The sequence below is a fragment of the Myripristis murdjan genome, chromosome 3 (genome assembly GCF_902150065.1).
Source record: "Myripristis murdjan chromosome 3, fMyrMur1.1, whole genome shotgun sequence".
Lineage (NCBI taxonomy): Eukaryota > Metazoa > Chordata > Actinopteri > Holocentriformes > Holocentridae > Myripristis > Myripristis murdjan.
Genome location: NC_043982.1, coordinates 30,075,863 through 30,090,862, shown reverse-complemented (window position 1 = coordinate 30,090,862; position 15,000 = coordinate 30,075,863). Strand labels below are relative to the sequence as shown.

The 15,000-nt window shown below is 43.3% G+C and overlaps 1 protein-coding gene across 3 annotated transcripts in view; it reads right to left on the bottom strand.

Moving 5' to 3' along the window:
- Nucleotides 1-15,000, bottom strand: part of gse1b (Gse1 coiled-coil protein b) — a 141,986-nt gene that overhangs the window by 36,082 nt on the left and 90,904 nt on the right. The window contains exon 1 of one of the 3 annotated variants that reach the window (XM_030048482.1): nucleotides 13,686-13,871. The exons of the other annotated variants lie outside the window; for them this stretch is intronic. The gene's annotated coding sequence lies outside the window, so the exon portion shown is untranslated. Of the gene's footprint in view, nucleotides 1-13,685; nucleotides 13,872-15,000 lie in introns of those variants that run through there. 3 annotated transcript variants of the gene reach the window in all.

Here is a 15,000-nt window from a genome sequence, read left to right as displayed (position 1 = left end):
TACATGCTATGTATAAGTGAGAAGGCATTAGTGCTGAAATAATTAATTGATTAGTCACACCACAGGAAAAATCTATTATGAATCTAATGACTAATTAATTGTTTAGTCAATTATCAAGAAAAATCCCAATCAAATACCAATTCCTGCTTCACTAATATGCTAATATTTGCTCACTTTTCTGTGTTGATATCATTATAAATATAATACTTGGTTATTTCATTATAAAATTAATACTTTTCTTGGCTGCTCTTCAAATTAAGGAAGCATCGCTTTGTGCTCTTTTAGATTCCCATGAGCGCTTATTATTATATGGGACATTTAATACACTACTGAATGATTAATCTAAAAAGACAATCAATAGATTAATTAAAAAAGAAAATAATCATTAGTTGCAGCCCCTCATAGGCATGGTTTTCATTTTAAGGTTGAGGACAAGTGTTGAAGCTCATCTCTGGTTTTACAGGTACTTCAAGTGTCCAGCAGATGGCGGTGTCTCACAGGTTTTTACCAGAGTGAGTCCTCTGCCACAAGTGAGTGAGGCCTGTGCCATACAGTCCTGAAACAGTGATATGCAAAGGCAGGAAAAAAAGAGGCTTTAATTTATAGTACTATCAGTCATTATAAGGATAAAGCCAGCAACATTTAGACCGGTGCACTGAGCTCTTACAAGGAGACTTGAGAAAACTGGATCATTTGGCACAGAGGCATGAAGTCTAACACTTTTCCTGACAGCCAAAGGGTTAAAGGAATCTGTTACACACCAAGCCTCCTGATACAATTAACTCTCTGAGTGCTGTTACACCCTGAGGGAAAACAAAACAAAGCTGTGGAAAGAGAAAAAAAAAAAAAAAAGAATGCAGATTACAACAAACCACACACACAAACATGATCCCGCCCCTCACACACAGACACAAATCAGCAGCTTGACGGCTAAATGACATACAGTAAACACAGTTTTAACACCCCACTGGGAGTAAAGCCGATCACTAACTCAGAAAGTCAAACAAACACACTGCAACACACACAGTCCCACCCTTTTGCTAGTTGGAATGTGGATAACTCTCTTCCCCTCCTCTCTCTCTCTCTCTCCCTCTTTCTCTCTCTCTCACGCACACACACACACACACACATGCACGCCCGCACGCACACATGCACATAAATTAAATCCTCTTGGCTCCTGTGTGCCCGGGCCAGTGGGGAGATAATGCAGTGGCAGCTCTAGAGAGTGGTTAATCTTTAACCAGGAAGGGATTTGCCTATCAGCTCGTTAAAACTAGCAGTGCAGTGCTGCTGGCCTATCTATCTGATCCAGCCACCCAGCCCGGCCTGGCCAAGTCCAACACCACAAGGGCTTGCAACTGCACTGCCTGTAACTCACTTTGGCCTGGCATGGGAGGGGGGGCGTTACAGCTGAATTTTGCAAAATAAATAAATAAATAAATAGGATATCCATGCATATGGTGGGATATCTCTAAAACGGGCACATACGTCGTGGCTGGAGACTCTCCACACTCTGCCATCGAGAAGTGTCAAAGTATCAATCCGCTTGTGGAGTCACACCTGTCCCGGCGGACGGTGCCAGTAAAGACTGTTCAAAGCAGAGCAGCCACACTATAAACCAGATAAATCAGCCGCAGATGCTCCGGCTGCCGTCTCAGACACACAGATACACAGAGAGATTAGCGAACACGACATGGAAAATAATCTTTGACACCCTAAGTGAAATGCACAGTGGTATTTCCTGCAAATCTACTGTCACAATCAACACACTTGCACCATACGATTTTATGCTGAAATTTTAGCACGTCGATAAATCATTTATTTTCATTTGTGTTTGTCTGGTGGCATTTGCGCCCAGCTATCCTTAAGACGCTGGAATTTGCCGCCACGGAGTGACCAAGTACGGGAAGTTACAGATTTCAGCTTTACTGAAATGTTGACTTGCCAGTGGAGATGTGTAAATTGTGGTACAGTAATAGATAGGAACTTGAGCGTGCTTCTGAGGACATCGGTGACTGAACACAGATGGAAGCCATAAAGAAGGCACGCTAAAACAGACTTCTTACAGCAATGTGGATGAGACCAACCTAACAGCAGAGCCATGAAAGACGCCCAAAGTCACAGTCAAGTATTTCAGCCCAAAATTTGATTAAAAACTGACACCTACTCTTTACTGAGAGCATAACTACAACAAATTACACTACTTTTTTTAAGGATAGTGGGCAACATAACTCTGAGACTCATATAAATTGGCAATTTTCTGCAGATTAGCTCCTCTACATGATACAAAATGAGGCAAAAGCATTTGTGAATGTAATTCTTCATATATTGCATAGGTTGATAAGCGGCATGTGAAATCGTGACAAACAAATGAAGGATGCTATTCAAGCCTGCGAGACAAAAAGCTGGGCTGCTTCAGCGTGGCTTCCCGTGTGAATAGCACGGCCTCGACCTCAAGGCCTGCCTATGAATGCTCATATACATGGACACAAACTGCACAAATAGATGTATGTCATGATCTATGTCTCTCTTACACACACACACACACACACACACACACACACACACACAAATTCCAGGAGTGCAGCAGGACAAACCTGCTCTGGTAGTTCCAGGTTTGTTTGACTTTTGAGATGAGATGTCAGAGCAATCTACCCTCCGGCACTACGGAACGGATATGTGTGTATTTGTGTGCGCCTGCGTGCGTGCCGTCTCTGTTATTCCATACCAAAGAGAAACCTTAATATCAGAGAAAACCTGAAACAGCAGCTCCATGGCTGCAGAGCCGGAGAATCAAAGGCGACAATTCCGCAGGAGAATTTGAGATAGAAAAGAAAAAAAGAAAAAAAAAGGATGGGGGGGGGGTGAGACAAAGACAGAGAGAATCAGAGATAGAGGGGGGGAGAGAGGAACTGAGCAAGAGAGCAAGAGATCAATCAAGAACGGAAAAGAGAGAGAGACAGAGAGTGCTGCCTGTGTCTGGGCTGTCATTATACAGCAGGCCTCCATTATGGAGCTACAGCAGAGAAGAGAGTAGAGCTCTCTCTGACCTAGCTCTCTATCTCTAGCTCTTGCTGTCTTAAACACACACACATACACACACACACACACACACACACGAACCCACACACACCACACACACACAAAACACATCTGTGCAAAGAGCAAAGAGAGCAGTTCTCCTGTCTTTTACCTTGTGTGGGTCTAAATGATACGGCTGTGTGTGTGTGTGCGTGTGCTTGCAATGTTATTATTCATCCCTCACCTCCTACCTCTTTTCCTCTCCTCCACTCCCTCTGCATTCACCCCCCCCCCCCCCCCCCCCCCCAACCGCCTGCCAGCAGCTCAAAAACACAGGGATTTCAAAAGAGCAGCCGACATCTCTCTCTCTTCACCTTTCTCTCCTTTATTCTCAAACACACACGCACACACACATGCACACACACACAAACCAGAGTGTCTTGAGGGTAGGCACGAGCTGAGATGCTTTTCTCTCTCCTCCTCCTCCTTCCATCCCCCTGCCCCCCCCCCCCCCCCCCCCCCACCAACCAACTACCTCACCGCCATTTCCTCTGTGTGTTAATTACATAGCGTTTGTGGTTGGGGTTGCTGGGTGGTGGTAATAGTATGTGTGTGTGTATGTGTATGTGTGTGTGCATGCATGTCATCTGGGGAGTGTGTCGCTGTGTGCTCTGAGACACCAGCGTGGGCGTATGACAGAACAGTCTGGTTACGCTTCACAACGCTGCTTAGAGAGTGTGAACACTCTCTCGCTCTCTCTCTTCTCTCTCCCTCTCTCTCTCTCTCTCACACACACACACACACACACATAAGAGCCTTCTGTCTGTGTCTCTGGCTCTTTGTGGTCCCTGCCCCAGGAGTCAAGCTGCTGTCTGTGCGCCTGTGCCCTCTGTAGCCTCTCACTGCTGCTCCCCTGATAGGAGGGCCGGCGTCGGCCTCGGCCCAGCTGTTGGACTGAGAGGAGGCAGCGAGGCAGCTCTGACTCATCATTGTCATTTTTGCCGATTCTTCTTTCCATCTACCTCTTCCTTCTTTTAAAATATCAAATTTGGCCACTACACTGACACAGGAAAAGATGGCAGAGTGATACTATCCGTCAAGGGGACAGAGACAAGCCAGATGTTAAAGATGCAGAAGTAAAAAAAAAAAAAAAAAAAAAAAAAACATGCATGTGGGGGTTGAACCTTTGCTGATGAGTCAATGGACTTTAATCACTGCACTGCAAAAAGTCCAAATCTTACCAAGAATATTTTTCTTATTTCAAGTAAAAATGTCTTATTTCTAGTCAAAATTTCTCATTACACTTAAAATAAGACATGATCGCCTCAGAAATAACTTGTTTTTAGACGATTTTCACTTGTTTCAAGCTAATTTCACTTAAAACAAGTGAAAATTAGCTTGAAACAAGAAACACATTTTGCCAATGAAACAAGATCATTTTCACTTGTTCACTTTGTCACAAGTGAAAATTTGCTTGTGTCACTGGCAAAATGTGTTTCTTGTTTCAAGCTAATTTTCACTTGTTTGAAGTGAATTTTCACTAAAAACAAGTTATTTCTGAGGTGATCATGTCTTATTTTAAGTGTAATGAGATATTTTGACTAGAAATAAGACATTTTTACTTGAAATAAGACAAATAATCTTGATAAGATTTGGACTTTTTGCAGTCTGAGGCTATAATATGTCAGCAGTATTGACAAATGCTCATGGAAGTCACCAGAGCCCAAAGTAACGTCAAATTGCTTCCATAGTCTGACCGGTAGGACTCAGCTGCTTGTACATGAAGGATGTCCAATGTCCTCAGCCTGGACCCTGTGGGTCACAAAGGGCAAACTGTCATGGAGGAATGTGCATCGTGCATCGTCCTATCCCAAAAGGTATTCAGTGCAGATGTGAGTTTGCTGGGCTGTGGCAGAACATAGGGACGATCAGTGAAAGATCTCTGCAGCGGGAGTTTCCAGCGCTCCCACATAAATTATCTGGAGCTCTTGTTCAGTGTTTCTCACCCTGAAGCGATCATGTTCTGGTGAAAACGGACGACATGACGGAAGGTTATATCAACCATCGGGGTGAGGGGGGGGTTGCTGCATTCCCGTCGGTTACACACGCAGGCACGCAGACTGAAATTATGGAGCAGCAAACGTTTCCTGTCTCTGGGAGTGACACACGTCCTGAGGTTCTGAATGTGTGGGTGGACATGCTGTCGAGGGGCACGCCGCTATATAAGAATGGACTCTGCATATAAGTGTGAAATGTGCTATAGCCGAGCCACGTGGGCCTAGTCACATCAAGAGGAAACACGTAGTGTCCGCTGTTTTTTTTTTTTTTTTTTTTTTTTTAAATGTATAAGAATACAGATTTTGCCCTCAATGACCATGGCAACAATCAAAGCTTTGACGATTTGAAGAATTTGGGTCAGCCCTACTGACCGGCCACCAAAAAACCTTAAGTACTGAAGGTGCGTCATGCAGAATTGCTGAGACTCAACTGAAGTGAGTACTGTTTAGACTCAACTGAGAAAAAAAAACATGGAATCCACATGTTATTTAATGGTGCTCATCACTGACTCATGGATAAATCATGTGCTTGGTCCACGTTGTTTGTCATCTGAGTCTAAATGGTCCTCACTTCTGCATAGTATGCTTTTCAATTTATATGAATGAAAAAAGGAAATTAAACCTTAACATCTCAATGACCTTAGTGAAGCTGTAATCAGCAAATGTTTGACATTTTTACTTGATAAATGACTGAAACGAGGCATCAATTATCACAATTCTTGCTTTATTTTCTGTGGATGGCCTGACTGATTAATCAACCGATTGATTCAGCACTACCACGACCACGCACATAAGAACAAAGGGAGGAGCTGCCATGGAGTTTATCAGTGTTTCTGCACCTGTGATGATCTTTAGTGTATCTCACACAGACTTACAGTGCTGTTCTGTAACATAAAACTGTGTGTGTGCACTCCTCCATGTGCTCGGGACAACACTGCATGCAAAATTACTGCTGTTAGTTTCTTTCGACTTTTCTCCCACCAAACCTCTCTCTCTCTCTTTGTGCATGGTTCCTCAGGAGCCAAGTGTTTTGCTTGCTCCCCTGCATCCACTGATCACTTCATCCTCCTTTCCACCTCTCTCTGCCCTGTTCTCTCTTTCTCCCTGTGATGTACTCTGCTGGGTTGTGGTTGGATAATTAGCACTCCCAGTGCTCTGCATGGGCTTTGACTCCCTGGCGGCTGCACTGCACACAAACACACATATGCATAAACACACACACACACACACACACACACACACACACACACACACAAACAGCAACCACTTGACTTGCCAGGGTCCAGTTGCTGAGAGTTGCCCTGCTGTAATCTTGTAATTGGTATAATTGGTGTATTGGTGTGTGCGTGTGTGTGTGTGTGTACTCCTGCTCATATATGTGTGTTTGTTTGTGGGGATGAACAACAGCATGACTTCTGAACCTTTCTGCCTCTAAGCATACTGGAGACAACTAGCTGTCACCATGGCCACACATCCTGTCTCAGCAACTAGCCACAAAGTCAAGGTTTCTGCTGGACATGCCTACAGAGCCAGGACCCGAGCGGTGTCCTTGCCTCTGCAAAAATGTTACTATTGCACTGCACCGAAAACCTCAGCATTATCCACACTTTCGACTGGTCAAAGTAATCACAGAGCCACAACCACGTAATACACAAAAAAGGTATGTAACTGCATTTTAAATGTCTTGAAAAATGACAAATTATTCATTACTCGTTTCCCGCTTTTGAGCTTGTGCCATTTTGTGTTTTTAAGTGGGATTACAAGCCATTTTAGAATTTGTACTGCTCAGTAATTAGCCGGACCAATGGAATGTGTACAACCACATGGAATCAGGGCCACGATGAAGCTTGTACGCTGCAAATGAATAGATGAATGAATCCATTCTTTCAAACCCTGGAAAACCTCATGACTTCCTTGTTCTCTAGAGATGATATCAATGAGGCGACAGCGCATTGAATGATAAGTCGTGGATTATTCCCTTAATATAGGAACCATACGCTGGATTTTCACCTTACCATCTCCCATGACCCTGGCTTGACAAAAGCCAGTATTCACCCCGAACTGCCATTCTGAAATCTCTAAACACATAAATCTTTTTATTCCTAATTGCAATAGACAGGGACCTTCCTATACGATACAATGTGTGGTGCATAGGCAATGACTGAATATGTACTGTGATTCTGTGAGTACTACGATTCGATATCACAAAATCGTATGATTTATTTTAAAACACTGGCTGATGGAAAACAGCTGAATCATACTTTGAGTAGGCGCCATTAACATCTGTAGGATTCTAAGCGGCAATATTTTTCCCTCCCTAAATAAAAAAATATGCCTAAAGTACAGACAAAACACCAATACTAGAATTGGTGTTTTGAAAAAAAATTGTAACTGGATAGTTTTCCCCCCAGACCATACTTTTTACACAAGTGCTATGTGACAGCCATTCCAAAAAAAATTACTTAAGGTCTTGTTAGTCAGTAACAAAGCAAAGAGCCAGTACAGTAATGTACTATTTTACATATAGATGCTGTGAAACTGAGAAAGAGAATGAAGTATGACAAAAATACACATAGATTTCGAAGGAAATGGTGCCCAAAATGAATACCCTTCAGCGATGCAAATGCCAACCGGGAAAGACAAGTGTATCAAGGTAGCCAACACACAATGGCTTTGAAATTTTCTTTAGCATGCCTACAATGCAGGCATGGAGCTCTGCAGCTGAGCTGATTACAACACTACAGCGAGCACTACAACACAATGTGCTTTGCTTTTGCTCACACATATTTGACCTTGCTCTTATACACACGGTGTAACAATAACGAACACCAGCCAAAGAAATGACAGTCAGCTGACAGAGCAGACACCTGAGGGAGAGAGACAGAAAGAAAAAGAGAGACAGGAAGTGAGACAGGCAAGCAGGAAGGGAGAAAAATATTCAGACATTTAGAGAGACAGACAGAGAGAGGCAGTGTGATAGCAACAGAAAAAAAAAAAAAAACCTTTGTTGAAGAGTAGCCTTTGGCATAATACTGGCTTAAAGTTGGAGAGGGGTGTGACTGGATGAAGCGCACACATATACATATACACAAGTCAGGCTGAATGAAGGAGCCTCTAGTCTGGGGAGGGCAATAGGTGAGGACGGCCAGCATGGAGTGTGTGTTTCTCTTATCTGTTTCTGCTCTTGTGTTGGCTGTGTTGTGTTTGTTTGGCCAGTGCTTATCAGGCCCTGGGGTATGACAACGACAGCAGCAAACACACACACACACACACACACACACACACACACACACACACACACACACACACACACACACACACACACACAAACATCTTTAGACATTTAGAGCCCAGTTTGGTCTGGTGAATGTAGCAAAACTGTCTTGTGTGTGAATAAATGTTTCTTCTTTCTGTTTGTGACAATTTTATCCCAGCTGTAGACCGAAAATATGACTTCTATGACATTGTGATGTAGCTGCTGGCAATTATGCCACCGCTGTGCACTGTGCTGTCTAAATGAAATCACACAGGATATTAAAGCGGCACAGCTCCAGTGCAGTTCAGGGAACAAGTCTCAAAGCATGGGACTTTACCACAAAAGTCAACTGAATGACTAAGTCGGTCGTCTCCCATTTTAATTCTCTTTATTAGCATGAAAGCAAAAACGGCCATGCTTTGCAGATAAACACACAGAAAAACCTTGATAGTAGCAGGCCATGGAGGCAGCACTGCAAACAAAGCTACACTCAGGGAAAGTCAAGAGGAACAAACAGAGCAGGGTTAGCTGGGGTCAAATGAGGGCTAAACTGCAGAGAGAATTACACAGATTATTACACTTTGTTTTTATGTGTGTTTTAAGAACAGTGTGAGGTCAAGTGTCTCATTCCTGAAGCACAACAGGCCAAATCAGGTGACTGATAACATCAGCTTCTCACACACACACACACACACACACACGGGTAAGATAAGAGAGATAAGAGAGAGGAAGAAAGAGAAATATGGACATGCAATGAGTTTATGAATAGATTCATCAGGTGACTCTGGCTATGGCGCGTCACTAATTAACTCCACTTCCAGTCACGAATTTGAGATACAGACAAAGAGGAGGAGATGAGTAAAGCCCTGGGACAACTAAGTCGACTCAAGCTACATCTTGTGAAGGTTTGTGGAGCTGCACTGATTATATCTAAAATGACCAGCTAAAATATTATTCTAGGTGCTGCTGTGATGATGTTCTGTATCAATGAGTCTTGAGGATGAGGGGAAGCTTTTTTTCCCCTTCATACTGTAGCAATATCCAATTTTCAGCTACCATGGGTGTAATAAAAGAACTGAAATTCTACAATTACAAACTGTGAAAAGTAAATCTGCAATATATGATTACTGTAAATTTTCAAACAATGGACGGGGCCTTTATTTACCCTTTTCGACACGTGATTATTTCTTTGGGCAGGTCAGCAGTGCCTGATCTGCTTGAAAGTGGCAGATTGTAAACAACTGTCTTTTCAGGCCTTTTGTATAACAATATGAATGGTATAAGCAGCTTATATATATGACTTCCAACATTACTACAACAAAAAACAAACACACAAACAGTCATATACAGGATTTACAGTAATGTAATGAACTTCAACACTTTCATACCAGTGCGTGTAACTATGGTGACGAGATGTGCTTGTCTATATAAAAAAATTCTATTTTTCGCATATATTTTGTGACATGTTAACTGTCTTGATGATATTTTAGGCTATTGATATTGTGTGTATTAAGACTACCTTCTAATAGCTTTGTCATATACTTGTTGATTTTATTTTGGGAAGCTGATTATTTATGCATAAACTCAAAACACTCACCAGCTATTGTAAGAAATCCGGCCATTGTTATTGGCATTTTTACTGTGTAGCTCTAACTCTGTGTGTGTGTGTGTGTGTGTGTGTGTGTGTCACTCTGCATGTCCACACCAGACTGCATGGCATGGCACCACACCTTGATCATCTCTGAACACACACACACACACAAAACATTGTGGTGTATTGTTTAACTGTCAAGCCGGGTGACACAAGCACAGGTGTTTCCAAACAGTCACACTGGCCTAGCTTACACAGCGGGTTATGCTTGATCTCTCACTCTCTCTCTCTCTCTCACACACACACACACACACACACACACACACACACACACACACACACAGTGATAACCAGCTTCATCTATGAAATACGGAGCAAAAAGAAAGAAGTTATCAACTCTCTGGTCATATGCCTCACAACTTCCTCCTTACATTTCTGCCTGTTCTCTTGTTTGTCTCTCTACCCGTCTATCTGTTTGTGTCTCCCCCTCAGACATATATGCTTTATGACTTGTTTATTCAGCTGTCTTCACGAGCCATCCAATTTACAGCTCACCTTTACAACCTCTAACTCTAACCCACTGCCCTTTTTTACACTCAGCAGGGGATACTAACACACACACACACACACACACACACACACACACACACACACACACGCTCCATCCTGGCGCCTGTAGTCAAAGGCTGTCAAACAAGGCCCACATTACCCTATCACCACAGAATCCAACAGACTTAACTAGAGAGGGAGTAAAGGATGGGAAATGGGAGGAAAGGAGAGTGAGAGAGAACGAGAGAATGAGAGAGAGAGAGAGAGAGATAGAGAGAGAGAGAGAGAGAGAGAGAGAGAAAGAGAGAAGGGGCAGAAAAGCAACAGACATCTTGGCCAAGGAAAACCCTCATTACCCAAACATCCTACAGTGGTTTCTCTTCCATCATAAAGGCAGACCACACAGCCTTGCTCAGGCCAACACACACACACACACACACACACATACACAAAAACACACATGGGCGCAGAGAGGCAGTAGTGTGCGCACTCACATTTTCATACCACCTAAGGACATTGTTGTAATGTTAGTCAAATCTAAGCCTAGCCCAGTCAAACACATCCCATTCTCTCCAACAGGGAGCTATGTAAACCCATGCAAAGGCCTCTCTACAGTCTGTGCTATTCAAAGCTATCAATGTGGGCTGTTGATAAGGAAATGCAAAGTGGGTCACCTTTAACTCCGGGCTCCTTGTGTAAACAGTACAGGGAGCTGCTTGGGACTCTCCTAATCACTCTCTAAACAGAGCCAGGTGCTGTTGCCACAGACAAACTGTCACCAACACTCTGCTCAACACAGCTGCTGTCTAGCCCCCAGACGCTCACAGCACTGCAGGCTACCACTGCATGACAAACAGCAAAATGACACCTGAGAACATTGCGACCTAATGTATAGACTCTACTGTAACCTTGGGGCTCAACAATTTCAACACCACAGATTGCAAGTTGAAAATTCTGGATATCTCCCTGTGAGCCGAGCTTGCTACTCTACTCTTTCGATCTTAGCAGGAAATCACCAGGCGTAAACCTGTGACAAGTGGTGTAATGATGGGTAAACCTTCAAACTGGATTAGCCACATATTTTAGTTCAGCAGGTATATATGTAGTTAGTTAGTAGTTTATATGTCTGGCAGCAGGACAGCTCAAGAACATGAATGCATTTCTATGGAATTTGTGAAGAGAGAACCATTGGGTCAGGGATTCATTTGTCACATTTTGGTGGCAATTTGGTTTGGTTATAGGCACAACTTATTTCTTCACTACTGTTGATTTTTCACACCTTACCTACAACAGTTTGAGTAATGGTTGATACTCCACAGAATATGCAGATTCAATTGTGGAGTAACCCAACTGACCCTTTATTAAACCCCTCTCCTGACAGTAGATTCATCAAACCTAGCCTAGCAACCATGGGCAATGACAATCAACTTTAACAGAATGAAAGTATCAAAGTTTGTAGGACTATGCATGACTGTCATTAATTCCTGTGGGAGTAACCTTTGCGGTCTATCTGATTGTCTGTAGGTCACTGTTTCTGCTGCATCAAATGAATTGGAAAAAAAAAAATAATTTTCCATTTCACACTTCTCTCAAATTCAGATTCATTGTGAAAGTATTTCACTAGCCAGTGCAAGACACATTTAAAGTCTCCCTAATTTCCTGTTCAGGGAAGTCGAAGATGTTCACAGCTGACAAGCAATGCATGCAGGATAACTAGCACTCAGCTAGTTTTCAATATTTTTTTTTAAAAAACACTGGCAGCTGTTTGCCTTATGATGATTGGTGCCTGGGGGTCACTGTTTACCCACTTCTTTATGCTGTAACCTATGCAAGCTGTGTAATGATAGAGGAAGCACCACATTGTTGCCAAAAGTGACAGCCCCACAGTAATCAGTGGCAAGCCTTGGCTACATGGCAGGACAGATGCCTGTTAGTGTAATAAGTGACCTTTCTCCAGAAGCCATCAGTCACTAGGTATTAAGCACAAGGAGGAATGGTCTCATCATAACCAAAAACCAGGAGGCTCTGATTCCTTGTTCATACAGACACAGCTAACCTTATCAACAGCAGCTAGAACACACACCAGGGCTCCTTCTGGCTGCACACAGCCTCAACACACAGCTCAGCACAGCATGGTTAGTATAGCCTGGTCCACCGCCTGTTGCTTCAGCGCTGTGTTTTAAACCTGAGAGGTGTGTGATGAGCGAGAAGTGTGTGTGAGTGTGTGTGTGTGTGTGTTCTCCGTACAAGCAGCTGTTATACGCGCCTGCAGTTGAGGAGAAGCGAAGGAGCGCGTGGGAAGTGATTCAACACGGTCCACCTGCCACAAACACAGGCGCGCACACTCACTCAAACACACACACACACACACACACACACACACACACACACACACACACACACAAACGCACGTGCACGCGCGAAGGGTCACAAAGAGTCAGATCCCACCCTTAAGAGCACAGAATGGTCACTGGTGTCACTATCACTGTCACCATCTAATATAGCCAATGCCTATACAGAGAAATAGCGGAAAACATTGCGTACATAGGTCATGATAGTTTTTTCTGCTATGAATGAAGAGCCCAAATGCTCTCCAGATAGGAGCCAGCAAAACGGTAGACCACGAACTACCAACAACCAACTCCAGCCAACAACACATTTTTGCATAAAGGACCTACAGTGAACCTCTGCGACTACACAGAAACCCTTTAGGCGAGAATTAACATAATAATCGCAAAAGCGCGCCGGCAACAACGTTACAAGAAGTTAATTCGAAGGGTGGGGGTCGCCCACCATGAATATCTGTCCTTTAGGCTGTTCTGAAATTTAATACTCGTTATTCTGGAAATCCTTGGCAAAATGAAATATGATCATCCAGAGATGTTACGCTTTAAAAGCCGACTGAACGTCCAGGAGTGGCTATTTTGTTTCTCTTTCTGTTACACACGGACATTCCTGTCTCTCTTGTTCGCTCTCTTTTACACACACACACACACACACACACACACACACACACACACACACACACAAACACGCACGTACGTACACAAGGGCTCGGCACCGAGCGTCGGAAAAAAAGAAACGACAGCCCGTTTCCTCGACGTCGTAATAACTTCCTCAACAAAAACCCTCTCCGTATGCTTGCTCGTTCACACAAACAACCTCGGCTTTGAAATCCAACTAAAGATTAACACCCAACACAAGCACTCACCGCAAACGAGTAGGCTATGGCTAATTCCAGTGTTTTTATGTATTAGTAATTTGTCCCTCCGTCAGTGGTGAAAGCGCGGATCCATCCCTCCGTCGAGAACAGAGACTCTACTTTTGTTGTCACGCAGGAAGCTCCGACGCCTAGCGAGGCCACAGGGACGGATCAGCGTACAGCGCCGGCGAGAGGAGGAGAGAAGCGGCCGGCTGCTGGCAGCCGGGAGGTGGGGCTTCCTCTCCAGCGGGGGCCGGACAGACAGGCCAGAGGGGGCGGGGAGTGCAAGCACCTGCTCCCCCGTCACGCCTCCAGTTTACAAAGCTGACCCCGCATTGTCCCGTCAATAGGATAAAGAATGTCCCATCCCCAACCAGGACGTATAGAAACAGAGCAAGGAGTCACTTCCTGTTTAACAACAAAAAGCCTACCTATCAGACCACAAGAGTTAAACACTTCTGCATAGGTCAAGCAGCAACGCGTCAGCTGATATGAGAGAAACAGGCTACTGAGAATAAATAAATAAATACATAAATAATAAACAAACAGGTATCCACACCGTATCCCTACATATAGAAAGGACCTGACAATTATTAGTATCAAGGACCTAAGTTAAACCAAGTTCGCATTTGGTTGTTACTCTGTTATATTGCTATTGACAAGAGTTAAATTTATTGTTTTTTGTCCTGTTATAACTATCATCTGTTACTCTGTATAATAGCCCCTATTATATTGTTTCTTTCCAAGCCAACACATAGATAGATAGCCTATATTTAGATATATTTTTAACTGCATTGCACTGCACTGAATGGACTGTATAGTCTCCATGTGGCAGCTTATGTCTATGAAATTAAGCAGCGAACGAATGAATGAAGATGATGTGTTGTTGCAGCTTTGTAGTGTTACTATTTTTTTTCCCTCTTATGGTTCCATAAATAGCCACCGTATTTCTACGGAGATTTACTGTATAGTGTCTCTGTATTCACAAGTGATTTCATAATAACCTTACCATACATTAAATATTGCATATAACACCACCGTTATATTGCTTTAATACTCCTACAGTATAAGTTTTAGTTTTCTGTAATGTTAGAATAGTATCCTTCTAAAACGGATTACTGTTATATTATTTCATATGGGCTATAACGGTAATTATATGCTCCCCCCTCGACCAACTCCTTTTTATTACATTTGACCAGTGCAGCATGTAGACTGGAATAAAAAAGGAGAGGGTAATTGCGACAAATGTCCACAAGGGGACAGCCACCCACCAAAAGCACATCAAAGCCTCCTCTGACTGAACTTCCTCCGCCATCTGGTTTAT